Genomic DNA, 14500 nt, shown 5'->3' with positions numbered 1-14500 from the left:
ATGCTCTCTCGCCACCTCTGAAATTTGTACCTTGGCCTGACATGATCTCAAATGGCTTGCCTCTGCGGGAGATGAATCTTCGGAGGGCCATTAAGAATGAATCTGTGTTCATCTGGTAGAGCAGGTCAAGGTATACAGCTCTCGTTGTCAGACACTTAAATATGATCCCCCATTGTTTCTCATGTCTGCGCCCAATCTTGATGAAGTAAGGGCTAAAACAATCCACTCCAGTGGAGTAGAAGGCCGGTTGAAGCAAGCGCAGTCTCGTAGATCGGAGGTAGATCGGCCATCCGGGGAATGCTGGGCTGGCCTCTCCACTGTCTACAACCTAAGCACATTCTCTGGTGCTGCCAATATAGCTTCTCGACCTTTCAATATCCAGTACTTACGATGCACTTTGGTGAACATCCTCTCTGCTCCTGGATGGTGTAGAGCTTCGTCGAAGTCCTGGATGATCAGTCTGCTCAGGGGATGATTAGGGTCCAGAACTATGGGGTGAATAGTGAATTCGTCTAGCTGCTCTGTCCGTCTGAGACGACCACCAACTCTGATGAGGTGTGTAGTGCTGTCATACTCTGGAGCAAGGCACAGGAGACGACTGTTCAGCGGTAGAGGTTTACCTGACTTAAGATGAGCCATCTCGACTGGAAAACTTTGGCTCTGTGCTTGGTGAAAGAGACCTAGTTTGGTTTTTCGATAATACGTGGCTGTTAGCGCTTCCGTAGGGGTAGCCGCCCTGTGTAAGACTCTGGCTGTAGCTGTGAGTAGTTGCTTGTAGAACTCGAACTGGTTGCAATCTGGCAGAGATGGGTTGGTGACAGGAACTGCGAATCCACAAAATGTGACTTGTTTCAGCTCTGCATCTTCAGTAGGTAGATGTAGGAGAGGACTCTGAGGTCACTGATCTGGGGGCAGGAGGAGAAAACGATGGGCCTTGACTCCATCGGCTCAGCTTGGCTAACTCAGCTAACATCTTACCCCTCGTGATATCATCTGCAGGATTTGACTTGGAATCGATGTAACGCCAGTCATTGGGGTCTGTCAACTCCTGTATCTCTGCTACCCTCGTGCCGATGAAGACTTTAAATCGACATGAGTCAGCTTGGATCCATGCCAGCACGGTAGTGGAATCTGACCAGAGCATAACTCTGCAGGGTCCAACCTAGTCAGGTCTTGATGGCAGCAGGACCATTAGGTGGGCCTAGACAGACTGGCTCTACTGGGGTGATGAGGTGAGGGTAATCCGACCCTATAAGGAGGAGTGGTTGAACGGATTCAACATGTGGCAACTGAAGACCTTGTAGATGGTGGTATTTACATTGTAACTCATCTACTGGATATGTATGCTTGGCTAATCCCAGCATCTCTGCTGTGAAGGCTTGACGAATCCTGAATGAGGTCTTAGGTTGGGACGCTGGTGACACTTTGAAGGTCACTGATGCACCTCGAAGCATGTGGAGGTCTTGTTTGACTGTACGCAGTACGAGCTCTTCTGGTCAACCAGTCAATCCGAGCTGCTGAGCTGCCGAATGAAGGAGGATGGTGCGTTCAGACCCGTCATCCAAGAGGGTGTAATCTCTAAGCAGTGGCTGCCATTTCTCAAATGTACTTTACAGATCTTCAACAAGACACGGCAGTTTTTGGTGGGCCGATCTAGGTACAGTGTCTCTGCGGTCGTGTTCACCAAGCAGCTTTCTGAAGGTCCAATCTTAGGCATCTCAGGCATCTTCACAAAGGATCGATCATTAACTTTGTGAAAGATGTACAGATGTCAGTGATTACAACTCTTGCAGAGTGTCCTGAGGTTATAATGTGCGGCTTGATGGGCTCGTCCACAACGCCAACATCTCTTGTGTGATTGTATCCACTGCAATTTCTGATCTCTGTTCAGTCTCTGGAAACTGGCACACCCATTCAGGTAGTGGTCTTGATCATTGCAATATGGGCAGAATGTCTTCCTGTCTCTGGGCTTGGGGTCAGGAACTTTATCTGGCATGTCACTGCTGTCTTTCTCTGTGCCAAGGAAGATACTCGTGGCCTTAGCTGGCTGTCTCGTGTCTCTCTGGTGTCCCCTCTTGTGAATAGGTACAGGCTTACTTGCTAGAGGGTAGAACCTGGAGCTGTCTTGTTGAACTTGCAGCTCAAACTCTAACCACACTGATAAATCCAGCAAGGCAGGAATGGGAACTTGTTGGGGATGGACAGACCTTTGAAAACAAGTCTGCAGATCATGCGGAAGCTTACACAACAGTCTTGATACATGGGAACCGCACTCTAGCTCCACGTAGCCTTTATTCCCCAGTTGCTGATGCATACTCACTAGTGAGCGAACTCTCAATGCAAACATCCGGAAGGCTCTCACATCTCCGTGGCCGACATTTGGACCATCCATAAGCTTGGCTATTCACTGAAGTGCCAAGTGGTGGGGTTGTCCGTACTGTTGGTTAAGTACCTCCATAGTCTCTGAGAAGGGGAATAAGGAGTTGCAAAAGGAGTCTGCAATCAACAGTGCTTCTTCTAACTTCAGGTGATCGAAGAGAATCTGGTACTTAAACCTCTCTGTAGTGTCCACTGGCTGGATGTTCTCCAGAGTGATGCACAGCCGTGAGAACTCTCTCGGATCTGGCTAAACGAAGTTCGGGATGGTTGGAGCTGGTCCCCTGTAGGTACTATTTTGACTGGGAGGAATACGTAATCTGGTTGAGCTGTAGCCACTTCTGCTATCATCAACTCTGTCATAAGATATCTGGGGGAAAGTCTGACGCTTTGTGGGTCGGGCGTGAGTAGGCTGTGACGTCATCTCCAGCTGCTGAAGCTTCCGTTCTAAGTCATACAGGTGAGCTTGTCTGAATGACTGTGCTGTGTTGTCACTCAGTCTCTGAGGTAGCTTGGATCTAGGCAGAGGGATGGGCCTGGCATCTGTAGTGATCTGCGGAGTATGGACACGGGGTTGAGGAACAGGGGAAGATGTACTCTGTGGATGGTGACTGGACGATCACTCACTGCAAGTAGGCTCAACTGTACTTCCAGGGCCTCATTCCTGTTCTCCAGTTTCCTTATCTGCTCATAGGAATGATGTTGCTGTTCCTCAGCCTCCTTCCACAACTGTATGGAACTCTACTAGGACTTCCGACGACAGCTCAGGAAGAGGGGAAGTATGTGCTCGCTGTTGTTCGTACTCTATACTGGGACTCCACTCTATCAGAGGCTGCCATGTCTGCATACATGCTCCATACTCAGGGGAGGTGGTGGCGAGCTTAGGTGCAGCCGCTCCTCGTTATTCTGAATCAGCACTCATCTCAGGGGAAAAATCTACTCTCTGTCGCCTCTGTTGATGATCAGTGAGCTCGAATTCTGACAGGTAACTAGGGAGCTGCACCGCTCGTCCGGGTCTGATGGTGGGCTCAGAAAGGTCAGGTCTAGGATCTGGATCACTCTGATGCATCGTTCTTATGACAGCTCCTCAATACTGGCTCAAAGGACCATATGTGGGGGAGACTAGTGTGGGTGCTGGTGGATATTGAGGAGACATAAGTCGTCCGGTCAGAGACAAAGTATACTTTACTGGCTTGAGGCTTGTAGAGGCATTTACAGTCATAGAATTTGGTTGAGTGAACAATTGTAGTACAAGTAGCAGAGGGTACGGCAGAGTAGTACAGAGTAGTTCAGAGTGTAACGTAGTATGAGTGGTTCTAAACAAACAGAAATAACAATACTCAATTAGTAATGAACAGGAATAACAAGAATTAACTCTATCTGCCACTTATACATACATTATGTATATATTCATACATATATAGCGATCGACTCAGACATGTAAAGACTAGATTAACACTCATGAAAATGGCATCACGTTCTCTGACATGTGAGCTCGGGAGAATCCGGCTTAAATAATGTGAACAATCTCACTTATACAGTAAATAATAACATACACATACTCAAAGTGACTCACAATTTACAATATTATACACAAATATCAATATTCAACCGTCTCTGTATGCTTTCACTAGCGCTGTATATGGATGATGCAATACACAATGCGTGTGGCGATTATAACTAAATAACGCTGATACAATCAATCTTCCATTCAAAATACAGCTCTTTAAAGATAATGAATAACATAAACAAAGTCACTCACTTGAATATGAACGTACTCTGCAACAACAACAACAACAGCGGGACACTAGCGAAGTCTATATCCGTGCTCTCCGAACTGAGTCTTGTCAATACTGAACCATTAAAGGGAAAATGCTGAGTCATCAGAGTAATGCATCTTAAAGTCACAAGGGGCACTAATATCTTTATATATGCATAGCGGGCCTTTTCAACACCCACAATTCAAGTGAATGGTGGCCAGGCCTTTGAAGCTCTAAAAAGCAGATCAAGTCAGCATAAACATAATCCATCATACTCCAGTGGTTAAATCAACGTCTTCTGAAGTGATCCTGTTGATTTTGGGTGAGAACAGATCAAAATGGACAACTCCTTAATAAATGCCTGATATGCGTCCACTTTACATTAAAGTACAATTTCATAGGTTACTACAGTTGAATAAGTTTTATTAAGCATTTATAACATGAGAGGTAAAATGGCACACTATTTAGCAAGTATTGCATGAAAGTCTCCATTTTTATCCATGTTGTTCTAACCACATACCAGTGATTTATAATGCATCTGTAAATGACTTATTAGTCTTTATGAATCCCTTTATAAATCCTCAACAAATGGAAGATTTACTAAAGAACAGTTCCAGTCTCTTTGAAGCAAGTATGCAGCTGAAGTATTTTTGGAATAGCAAAAATCATAAAAAGCAAAAGAGATACAAGAGCCTTCTGCTCCTATTTATTTCTCTTTAGATATATGCTCAACAAATACTTTTTTTTTTTTTTTAGGATACTCACTCTTAATCAGATGTTGGCGAAATGCACAGCCTCTGTGTGGGTTGAGAAAGCTGATTGCTCCAGCCATACAGAGTCACATCGTGTCATTCATCCATTGTGAGTCACTTATTGGCAAATGTGATTGGTTACAATAAGTGCCATCAAAACATTTTCCTCACCCTTGACCTTTACGCCACTGAAAGAGAAAGGAACAGACACAGTGTCCACTGTAGGGGCGCTCAGAGGACTATTTCCTCACCAGTCACCATTCCCACAATGATTTTCTAAGCACCTAACACATTACAGCTTATCAAGGAGAACACATAATTATCTTTTTGTTTACTTTAATAAAGAAGCCTCCGAGTACTCCAGCCTCAAGCACACGTTCTCAAACACTGCAAAAATGGCCAAAAACACAAATAATGATATTATCCCATTCACTTGGTGTAATTAAAACATTAATAAGTATTTGCTTTTAACTAACCTAACTGGTATGCAAATGTGAGTTTTTGTGTGAGCTGCAGAACACATAGATTTTATCCACTTTCAGCTTATGGGCCATTGAAAGTTCACCTCTGGAAATGCTATTTAGACTGTGATGTGATGGTACTGTTTAATTTCAAGAGGTACTTATCTCAAAGTCAACATCTTACCTCTGTTTTCCATGATGCCACGCTTCACCACCTTAGTAGTTGGTAGCCAGGCAACCAGAAGAGCATGGCTTTAGCAAATGGATGGATCTGGGATGCAGTGAGCCCAGGCTAGACCTTGAGACCTGACCCTGACAGCCATATTGGTTCCCTTTTCTCTGTCTGCCCTGGAAGGTGTCACCGATAAACGTTACCTTGTCTCGGCAGGTGTGCCAGTATGGAGAGGCTCATGGCACTGAGGGGGGTCACAAGCCCCACCCTGTTACCCCCATTTATTGAAATAATGGCCCATTAGGTGGTGGCCAATGAAAATGGGGTAGTCTGTGACCTGTATATAAAAGAAATAATTACCTCTGAGACATGGTGCTGCATACAACACTTCTACTATACTTTTACTGAACAGTTAGCTGGGAGCATAGTGATGCTCTTGCCACTAGATGGCAGCAGTATGAGTACCAAAAGTGAGCAGAGTGACCAGCAAATACTAGTGCTATCCTCATAGTGTTTTCCATTTGACCACTCTCTGATTAGAAGTTCTTCCATTCTTAACCATTACAGCTTCATATATGATAAATCATGTATATGATTTATGGATGCTGTTCCTCGCTGGTGGAATGACCTGCCAAACTCCACCCAAGCAGGTAGTTCTCTAACATCCTTCAAAAAGCATCTAAAGACACAGCTCTTTAGTGAGCTCTCGACACAACCCTTTTAGTGCACTGTCTTCTTATTTATTTAATAAGAAGTCCTCCTTGCTAGGGGTACTTCTCTAAACAATTTTGAAACGTGTATTACAGCACTTGTGTTACTACTGCCTGATTCGCTTCTGTTGTTCTCCTCATTTGTAAGTCGCTTTGGATAAAAGTGTCTGCTAAATGAATAAATGTAAATGTAAATGTAAATGTAAATGGATGCCTGCTTGTATCAGCTTCCCCCATATAGTGCATGACAGAGAGAGGCCTTAAAGTACCAGTGTGTACAGCATAGTGGGGAAGTGAAGGCTTTCTAGCTGCAACGCATCGGTTCATGGTTTTTAATTGTTCTGGCCATGGTTTAATAAAGGCTTTCTTAAATGTTATACTTAAGTCTGAGTGCCTTGGATATATCCTTTTTTTTTTTTTTTTAAAGGATTTGTTCAGTTGTCTTTCAGCTTTACACAAGCTTTTGTTATGAACAGCCATGTCCAGATATTCCCACCTTTGCACTGGGAAATGCCTGCACAACAATTAAAACTATTATTTGTTATTATTCATGTTATTAGAAAACTTCACATGTATGCTTTTACTTCCAGAAGTGTCCATCAGGACTCTTTTCTCAGCTGAAACAAATCATATTCACGTCTTAATATGGTGTAAAGCTTTTTTCATCCCACATTGTAAATGCCTGATTAAGGACTTGCAATATATTTCATTAGTTTTGCTTATATGCTAATTTGGCATTTTAAAAGTAAAACATCCCTTGTTCTAACATCTTTAATCATTTGTTCCAAATCTGTGATCAGATAAATGTAGCTTCTGGAGAGGTTTAAATAAAACATTATCTGGAATATGTTAGAAATCTAAATCTAGTTCTGATAATTGCCACAGATGCTGGGACATTATGCTCTTCATCTTCTCTATACTTTCATCTTCTCTATACTATGCTCTGTACATCTTGTTCTACAATGATTAGTTACCAGCATAGATTGGTTGGATTGTCCAATACAGACATAGCTATATTGTACAGAAGGACAAATGCCCTATAAGGACTTTTTAAATCATTGTTACTTTTCATATAAATCAAACCCTAAGAGTGTTTTGCCTTATTGAACATCAGATGTGGTGGAGACATCGAGTACTCGTGTTTATACAAAGAAAAAGAAAAAAGATGGCCAATTAAGGTTGCTTGAGTTCTCCTTGTGCCCTTGATATTTTATTCTTCAGTAGATATCATCTTATAAAAGCACCTTTTCAGTATTAAAGAATAGGGACGTAAATCTTATTCCCTCTCTAAATGGATTGCCATCTTTCATTTGAAATTGTCATCTTGACCGCTTTTGAGGAAAGTTTCACCTCCTCACAAAACATGTTAATTGCCCTCAAAGGCAGAGTATAAAGAGTATATTTACAGAATAATTATCCTGAAATTTGGCTGCCCATCTGTGGACATTGAGTTTTTTGCTCTTCTTTTCTTTTCTTTTTTTGGGGATGTGTTAATTAAAAGCATTCAGATAACACAGATGGGTAACATGTGTCTCTCCAGGGTGATGTATGGTTCAAGGTGAGCTTTACAACCTCCTTAAACCCATGATCTTCTGTTTTTTGTATTGTTGTTCTACTAGGAGAACAGGAGCATACCCTGGCCTCAAAAGAGAACAAACTGTAACTGCCTTACAGACTCACACACATAGAAAGAGAGTGTGAGAAAGACATAGAGAATTAATAATGCTTACCATGTGCACATTATGTTGAGTCTATATAGCAAAAGAGCAGTAGAAGCTTTGTGGGTATGGCTACTATATACAATACTGTGTTAGGCACTTGGGAAAAATGTTGCATAGTGAGGATGTCTTCAAAAATAATGCCATAAATAATTTCATTTATCAATTAGCATCATACAAATTCCAGTAAACATAAAAAAAGCTAAATCAATATTTGGTGTGACCACCTTTGCTTTCAAAACAGCTCCAATCTCCTAGGTACACCTGGACACAGTTTTTCTTGGTTGTTGGCAGATATGATGTTCCAAGCTTCTTGGAGAATTTGCCACAGTTCTTCTATCTATTTAGGCTGTCTCAATTGCTTCTGTCTCTTCATGTAATCTCAGACTAACATGATGTTCAGTGGGGGGCTCTGTGGGGGAAATACCATCTGTTGCAGGGCTCCCTGTTCTTGTATTCTAGTCTTTTCTATTTGCAAAAGTAATGTTTGGGAGTCTAACATTTATATGTCCTACTGACACACTAAAGCTGAAGATATAAATAACCATCTTAAGACAAATGCTTTTGTGAAGCATCTTATATGCCTAAGACTTTTGCACATTACTGTACCATGCTTTAATGCTAAGGAGTTGCAGTAGTAGACAAGATTTTCAAGATCTTCCCAAACTGAGTTTGCTACTGCACAAATGAATGCAGTAAAATTGTATTAGCCTTAAAACAGACAGAAAAAGTTGCAGCAAGTTGTAAATCCCCCTCCCAAATAAGATACATTGATGTGATGGGGAAAATACTTCTCTTGAAATTTGAACATGCTTAAACAAATGTTCATTTACTTATTGTTAGCTAGTTGTTCCAAATACAATGTGACTATGCAGAAGGATTCATTACCACTACAGAATCTTTAAGGTTCATCATAGTCTTCTCGCTCATAGACCTCTTCTCACCTAAACTGGTGTTATAATTTTTACTGTCCTCTAAATCTAAGATTTTGATAATTACAGCACTTTACATGGTATCTTGAAAGGAACTTTTGATAGCTCCATTTTCAGATACCTGTTGCTTTTACACATCTGAGCACTGTTTGTGCAGTGTGGTCCTTGGGCATCGACATGTATACGATTTGTGGGTGAATGAAACTGCTTTTTTAAATGTTTAAAATGTCAGAGATTACTTTCTTGTATTACCTCAATGAACAGCTGTTACAATTATGACTTTGGCTATTAAAGTCTGAAGCATAGTATCTTTGTAATATGTTTGGTTGTTGTTTTACTGATTGTAAAGTCATTACTCATGTTTTGAGTCTTTTACTGACACATGGGCATCCATCACATTAAGCCAATGCTGCCTATTATGATTAGGGAAGGAGAATCACGAAATGATGAAACTGTTGGGTTCAATATGGATGTTCAGTGTAAGATAGATCATTATATGAAGTGGTGGTAGTGTAGTGGGCTAAAACACATAAATGGTAGTCAGAAGGTTGCTGGTTCAATCCCCACAGCCATCACCATTGTGTCCTTGAGCAAGGCACTTAACTCCAGGAATTTGGTTGCTCCAGGGGGATTGTCCCTGTAATAGGTGCACTGTAAGTCACTTTGGATAAAAGCATCTGCCAAATATGTAAATGTTATATATTAAAGTGTGGGGCAAAAGTTTTGAGTCTTTTCTTGTGTATGGCTGTATAAATTCTTATTATGATGCCTTTAGTTCCAAGAATGTCTACTTATGATGCTTACGATTTACTATTTCACTATCAGAAGCTATAAAAATGATAGCCTATCACATTTTTTTTTTTTTTTTTTTTTTACATTTCTTTGGTATTATCTGTTATTCTTTTGAGTTTCCAGATTTGATAATCTCTCCAAATTAAAACAAAATGATCTTTGGTGCTTGGACCCCTAATAATGTAAAGTGACTACTGGGGTCACCATTTGTTAAAGGGATAATTCACCCAAAAATGTATCATTTACTCACCCTCATGCCATCCCATGCCATCCCATATGTGTATGACTTTTGTGATTTTTTTTTTAGCTTCAAAGTTTTGGTCACCATTCACTTGCATTGTATGGACCAACAGAGCTGAGATATTCTTCTAAAAATCTACATTTGTGTTCAGCTGAAGAAACAAAGTCATACACATATGGGATGGTATGAGGGTGAGTAAACGATGAGACAGTTTCATTTTGGGGTGAATTATCCCTTTAACTTTATCTGTGCTATTGAAAAAATAAGAATAAATTGCAGAATGTTTTGATGTTTAAAATATACTTGACATAATCTTTGTAAATACTCTGACTTCTACACTTGTTAGTTATGTGCATTCACATCCATTTCTGAGAACTGCTATAGTCCACATGTACAAATATCCCATTATTAATCCATTACATCAATAATCCATCATGTTTGCCAATTGTCAGGTTAAACATTTCTATGTGTAGCCATTCTCTGGGTGAATTCAGCTGCTGCAAATGAAGGCTTTTCAACTACTAATGTAGAGGAACTGTATCAGATGTTGCTGCACAGCTATCTTTGTTTTGCCTAGTTTTACTCACTTATACCTCCTCTCCTCCAACAGGGAATCAAGGCCTCTTTGTTGCACAGAACTGCACTGTTATTTTGTTCCACAGCTGTGTGCTTCATATTTCCATTCTACTCTCAGATTTGTAATATGTTCATTTTGTATTTAGATGGAGTAGCCATTCTTCCACTTATCTTTGAAATGACACACAAGACTACAGGACAAATATTCTACAACATTCTGATAGTTTGGTTGTGATGCTAAACCCTGGAGTTCAATGTAACACTCTGAACATGAGAACATATTTAAAAAGCTTTTAAAGACACACAAAAAAATAAATAAATAAATAAATAAATAAAAATTAACTACATTTAAACATTTGACCACTCTTTTATTTCATTTAAATCATATACATAATGTTGAAATCATACAGGAAATTAATCTTTGATCATTTTAATAAACTGTAATTTCTTAACATAGAAAATGAAATTCAAAGAAATTATTTTCTAAATTAGACATGTGATGTTGAGGATAACCCTGCTTTTTAATTTAATTTGCTTTGGACCGTGTATACATCACATAAAATTTCATTTTTACTTTACGTCTTAATTAGGAATGACAGGAGTGGCTGTAAATTTTAAAAAATGTTCCCTGGATCACACCACTTTATTGAGCTTAATCTATTATGTGTGGTTATCATGCACGTCTCATGTAGCAAATTCACTATAACCCCCAGAGTGTCATACATTCACTGAAATCAGGCACTTTTATTTGGAACCTTTTTTATTTGAACGATAACTCCCATGACTCTCTGCTCCACAGAATCCCTATTCATGTGACCTGGAATCTTGAGGAGCTATTAACAGGATGGTTTTGAATGTGTTTTAAAGAAGAGAATAAAATGGCACCTTTTTAGTTGAGTGCACTGGCCATTAAAACCAGCCAAAAGTAAAGAGTGGACAACTGCCGGCCAGAAGATCTTTGCTTGTAGTTAAAATGCACAAGGATGCCCTGGTGTTAATTAAACAGTTTTCCCAAAAGTGCACCCTTGGCTAAAAACGAATGAAGCTCTCAGTTGCATTTGTGTTTAAAGAAGCATTCTCTCTGGATGAGCGACCCTACTCAAGTGCTTGATGTATCAAAACTTGAACAGATAGATACAAGAATGGCATGCCATTGGTGTCTTTATATGCTCATCCAGCACATTTGAAGTGTTTCAGTCATCAGGCTTTGGCAAGGGATATATTTTAATAGCTTGACCACAAGGGTCTATCATCTCCATTCTTGCTCTGAAGGTCTTTGAGGGAGCCTTCAGAGTGGTCAAAGAACTCCCACCACACAAAGATTCACACCAGGATGAGTGGAAAGGATTTTTGTACCAGTAAGGAGCTTCATGAATATATTGTAAGTCTAACCAGATACTTTAGATTAATATGGAATTTGAATGCTGTGATGAGGCCAATTTATGTATGTGTATTTGCTGCATTGTGGCATTGCTCTCAAGAGCAAAGATAACATGAAGCTAATCTCAGTCTTTTGCCTGTAAAGTGGTGTCCAACAAAAACCTCAGATAATGTATTCCTTGGTGGATTGATGGTTGCCCCTCCTGTATTTAACAACATCATCATGATTCAAGGATCCCAAGCTGCCCACCACAACAATATCTTAAGATTCCATTTCAGAAGTCTGTAAGAACAGAGAGGTTAGTTTTAAAAGATGCTTTATAATTAGCCTTCTCTCCCAAAACATTACAGAAAGAAACTGCAAATGTATATATACATAATATATATATATATATATGTATATATATATATATATATACACACACACACTGATCAGCCACAACATTAAAACCACCTGCCTAATATTGTGTAGTGCCACCAAAACAGCGCCAACCCGCATCTCAGAATAGCATTCTTAGATGCTATTCTTCTCACCTCAATTGTACAGAGTGGTTATCTGAGTTACCATAGACTTTGTCAGTTCGAACCAGTCTGGCCATTCTCTGTTGAGCTCTCTAATCAATAAGGCATTTCTGTCCACAGAATGACTGCTCACTGGATGCTTATTGTTTTTACCATTCTGAGTAGAGACTGTTGTGGTTGAAAATCAGTTGTGCGAGATCAGCCATTACAGAAATACTCAAACCAGCCCATCTGGCACCAACAATCATGCAATGGTCCAAATCACTGAGATATTGCAATGGATAATTGACAATACAGTTCTAATTTTTAATTAAGTCACCGATATTGGCAGAATGGGTCAATCCTCTAAACATATGCTATTAGTGTCTGTGTCCCTGTGCATAGACACCAATTTCTTTGCGAAGTTAAGCTAACTTTTCTCCAGGATATGATTAATAATCTCCATCGTGAAGCTGACTCAATCTCTGTCTTCAAAAAACGACTAAAAACACATCTTTTCCATGAGCACTTAACCAGTCATAAAATAATAATAATAATAATAATAATAATAATAATAATAAAACATTCCTGTTGCACTTTATTCTGTTTTGAATACTATTCTGATGCTAGTGAAACTTTGTAATACGGCACTTTTCATACCACTGTCTCCTTAAGATGGTTAGCTTATGTTTTCCACTTTTGTAAGTCGCTTTGGATAAAAGCGTCTGCCAAATGAATAAATGTAATAAAACAGTATTAGGTTATATTACTTTATTGCAGCCAAATGCGATATAGAGTTAAAAACATGTTCCTGCTATATTATTTAGAAATGTAAATATATTTTGTTTCAAGAATGCACGGGAAAAGCATCTCTTTTAGAACGAAGCATGGTCTGAGAAAATCTAAAATACCTTCATTAGAAGGCTACCAACATAATTTCAACACTTTTGTTAGTCTAGTCATTTATGAATCATCCACATTTGAAATTAATTTATTCAGCACACATTGGATTTTGGTGCTAGACTGAACACGGGACAGGACGGTTTACGCTAAGATAAAAGTGATCGAAAATGTGCGCTACGGATTCACACCTGATTAGACCTCCTCTAACCTTCGGTATCAACAATCGCATCAAGGTATCTTAAATAAACGGGGCTTTCTTTACGGAGCATGCAACATCTGGTCTTTTGGCCGGGCAAACTCGCGGCAACCAAGCGATTTATTATAGAGGCTTTTGGTAGAGACTTAGCTGCAGGTTTACAAAAGCCATGTGAATAAACCTTATGTGTGGACTATTTTATATAATAAACAGATTTGAACAATTCACAGCTTAAGTGCATCGAAACGACACAGAAGGCAGCAATAGCACTTTGGTCGAAAGACGGATCGGCTAAAAGCGCTCTAAGGAGGTAACCATGTTTGCTCTCCTGACCAATTTATTGCCGATGAACATATGGCCAATATTTTGTCTCACGTCATTGCAGGGGGAAAACAAACATCATGCAATGTTAGTAGCACAGCTAAGGAAGAGCCACTTCGCCAGCTATGCAAACGCACTAGGACAATATCAGAAGAGGAGTGCTTGCTCCCTGGGTATATAAAGCACATCAGGCTTATCGGTGCGTGCACTCCCGACTTTCAGTTGGAGATATTTCATAAACTGCGTGGTGTGTCTTAACGCATGCTGCACCACTTACCCCCGCCGTCAGCCGTCAGGTGAGCATTTATTACTATCACTCGACCTCTCCATGTATAGTGTGGTAGGTAGGGTGTACAAAGATTAAACTCTTGCGCGCGCGCGTGTTCGCTTGTGCAGGTGCACGCACTTACGCGAGCGCTAAAGCAAGTCTGAAGGTAACTTGCTTGTAATGTTTTGTCCATTACGATCCATCCCTCGCATTGGTTAGGCCTCATGAGTGAAGTTGTCTTGAGAGATATTTCACATTAGAATGACACCAAATGGCTGCTATATAGCGCCTTGTCTTATTCGAAGATCGTTTCGTAAACTCCTCCTTTTATTATAAAATAGCAATATATTGATTTGACAAAATATAGCCTACAACAATATAGCGTCGCCTGATTAACTATGTGACAGATGCAACACTAGTCTCGCAACACTAAATCAAGTA

Source organism: Myxocyprinus asiaticus, chromosome 20 (genome assembly GCF_019703515.2).
Source record: "Myxocyprinus asiaticus isolate MX2 ecotype Aquarium Trade chromosome 20, UBuf_Myxa_2, whole genome shotgun sequence".
NCBI lineage: Eukaryota > Metazoa > Chordata > Actinopteri > Cypriniformes > Catostomidae > Myxocyprinus > Myxocyprinus asiaticus.
This window is presented reverse-complemented; position numbering follows the sequence as displayed.